The sequence below is a fragment of the Canis lupus genome, chromosome 4, assembly GCF_011100685.1.
Source record: "Canis lupus familiaris isolate Mischka breed German Shepherd chromosome 4, alternate assembly UU_Cfam_GSD_1.0, whole genome shotgun sequence".
Classification (NCBI taxonomy): Eukaryota; Metazoa; Chordata; class Mammalia; order Carnivora; family Canidae; genus Canis; species Canis lupus.
Window position 1 is genome coordinate 35,459,804 of NC_049225.1, and position 3,665 is coordinate 35,463,468.

The following is a 3,665-nucleotide window of genomic DNA, read 5'->3' on the forward strand; positions in this document are numbered from 1 at the left end:
AGATGGAGAAATATACACTTTTGCCTTCTACCTGAGGAAAATTAATCTATTTGTATTCCACCTTTGTAAACAGCCTATGGGTTACGATCTGTTTGGGACACTACTTAGTTTAGGATAGTGTGTCATGCTTTGGTATTGGTGTGTGTGTATACACACCGCACACACCAGGATTCCTCTGCTGCCATTTGGATTAGAAGAAAATAATTTATGAATGCACAGGAAGATGTTGGTGGCTGTTGGTTTTGTGCTTTAAAAAAAAATGCATTATCTGACCAAGATTCTCCAATCACACAAAAGCCATTTATTTACCTTGCAAGTGAGCTAGCTTCTCTGCCAACTTTATTTTTTAACATAAAAGTTGATATAAAGGCCAAAAGAAGTTTAAAGTGTCTATAGATTTGGACTATTTTCCTTTCATCACCATCTTTTCCTCCCTCCCCTCCCCTCCTTCCTTCCCTCCTTCCTTTCTTCTCTTTCTTTCTTTTTGGTAATCCTCACTTTTGTCATGAAAAGCATCTTATCCAAAGTTGGAACTTCCAATGCCATGAAACTTCTAAAGAAAACACTTCTTATTGAAGTGAATTACTAATTACTGCATTTGATAGCAATGTAAGTGCCTATAACCTTGTTCTATATTCTTTATTCTCAGTAACTTTTAAAAGGGAAGTTATTTATATTTTGTGTGTAATATGCTTTATTTGCAAAACACCTCCTTTACGACCATATTTTATATATGTACATACATTCAGACTGTAGAAACCAGCTCTCATGTGTACCTCAGATCCCATCCTTAAGGGAAGAAAATTAAAAGATCATCAGGAAAAAAAATGTTATAAAGTAGAACTACATATAAATTTTCAGAATTCATGCGTTCAAAATCTAGGACTTTGTTATTCCGGCATAGACTTTTATCAAGATGCTGTCGTCTCAATTTTTTTTTATGAAAGGATCCTCCAATTAGAATTTTCTATTTCAGAGCTGATATAAACTTAACGACTATTTTGGGCATTTGAATCATTTGAGATTTTTGGTTTTATGATTTCTGTTCCATAACTTGTGAAGACAATGAAGAGTCAGGCAAAAAGTTCAGTATCTACTCATTACCTGTATCTATACCATATAGCTGTTATTCAATAAAATGCTACGTATTTTATGGATGCCTTGTTATCGCAAGGAATAATTCTGCTTTACTTAAACTTACACTTCTGCAATGCCTTTTTAAATACTGTCTTATCCTGAGCAAACAACTCATGGGGGCATAAAGTGAAATCATTTTCTTTAAATGTAACAAAATAAACATGATTATATCACAATCCAGTTAAAAATCTTTAAAGGAGAGGAATCAGAGCATGAATCCGTCCATTACCAAAAATCTGACTGGCATTTAAGGATGAAACTCTTACGTATTTATCTATACGTACGTCAGACTTCACAAATTTGGAATCTGCTTTAACTGTTTTAACCAAGTTTAGTAATTTTCATCTAATATAATTGAAGTTTGAAGTGTTGATGAAGATGAGTAAATGTACGTGTAGATAGTACCCAATAACGTGCTCTTCCGGAATGTTCTCCCCTATACTGAGAGAGATTCTGACCCATGTTGCCTTGTGATTTAAGAACACTTGTGAGCTCTGACCTTAATCTAAGATTAATCGTGCTTTATTTTTTATGGGCTAGCCTATAAATCTTGAACATTATTTGTCATCTTAATAACAAAGAACGTATGTAAAGAAAGGCAAGCTCTCTTACAAATGTTGAAATAGCGTGTGGAAGCAGACCGTTACTGATGGTATATACGTACAAGGTCACTATGTTGATTTTTTAAAATAAATTGATCTGTTAAAAGTGGTATCAAGAATTAACCTCAGCAACTTGTTCAATAAAAAAATTTTCTAAGGTAGCATGTTCTTTAAAAAGCAAATGATGCCATGTTTGAAATCCTAAAGTCCAAAAAATATGCTCGAAACTTACTTCCTTCTCTCTTTACTCTCACTGTTAAATTTCTAAGTTCATCCAATAAGGGAAATATGTAGAGACTAAGAGGAAGTATTACCTGGTACCACGTAGTTAATACTTTATAAAACCCTAGAAGGCATTATTGGGCCCCACTCACAATTTAGTATTTTAAAAATGTGTGGCTTCTGTCTGTCATCCTTTTAAATGAGTAAAACATAAGAACAAGCAAAAACCCAAAGCAAGTTTCTGAAGTACAGAATTTGAATCCAATTTCTCTGGAAATGTTTTCACGAAAGATCTTTCGGTCAACCTTTTATGTTGCATTTCCGATGGTCTAGAAGTGTCCCTAAAGTTAGAAAGCAGCCTATGGTTTCTGAAAATTACGTTTTCCTAGAATGGGCCGGATCTTTTATTTGTTCACTCTAAACTACTCAGTACCGTGTTCTTTCATATGCTTTGCTTCTGTTTAGAACAAAAATGTAATATAACATTAAAAGAATCCTGTATCTCTTAAACTGGCCCAAGATCAAATTTGATATTGAATAATTTATTCCAGGCAAGATTTTATAAACTAAATCTCTTGAGTTTCTTTTCATACACGTTGTTTGGAAATGTTACAGATACTTAAAATAATCCCAACAGAAATACTAATTGATTTTTTTGTCTTAAAGACTGTTGCAGCTCTTATTCTGCTTAAAGGAGTGATATTTACTATTTGCTTGGGTCAGCTGTTAATATAGGGGAGCGGTTCAGCTCCCTCAGTGCTCTTAGGAGAGTCACAGTGGAAACTGCAGAAAGCTGACATGTTCGTAAAAGCTGAGTTAAGTCTCGGGCAGCAGCCTGCGAAGCCACATGCAATGATCAATCCCATAAGGAAAGTATGTGAATGCTGCTTTTGCAAAGGATTAAATGTATTATTGTAATTTTAGCTCGTGTTCTGTACTATGCTTTCCGTGGAATCATTTAAGCCCTTTTAGTGACCGTTGTCCTTGCCCATTAAGAAACTAAAATGTAGTATATATTGTATAAAATGAAAATACCATTATAGCTTCGTTAGGGAAGTTGTACATAGACATTGAAAGAAGGGTTAAAAACGGTTTTATTATGCAATTGTAAAACACCAAAAATACAGATTCATCTTTGATATGTAACACACTAAATGTATTTTGTACAGCATCTGGTTTAAAAGGTGCCTTATTAAGTTTACCATTAATTGCTTTGTTCTATATATAGATTACATCCAGTGTATCATTTTTAAGTAAATAACCTTATTTTAGTATACTTTAGTGATGTGTTTTGTGGTAACTCGGACTGTATTGTGTATCAGAGGTCACGCGTCTGGTGAGCCTTTCTGATGGAAGTCAGGATGTTCATACACGCGTCCCTGAGGTGTCCGCCTCGGCTACCAGGAATCTGGTGTCGAGCGCATGGCAGGTAGGTGGCCGTACTCTCTCCCTGGTGTACATTGAGCAGTTATAAACCTGCTACACGGAAGGGTTGCTTTGCTTTAAAAAAAAAAAAAAATTCTAACTCAAAGTATGTACTCATTGCAGAAATTTTGGGAAACGAAAAGAATAAAGAAGCAAATAAAATCGCCCACAACCCTATTGCCACATGTGACCCTATTTACACTTGAATGTTGCTTTTCAGTCTTTTTTTTTCTGCTGCATATTTTTTTTTACAAAATTGAGATCATAGTATGTCATTAA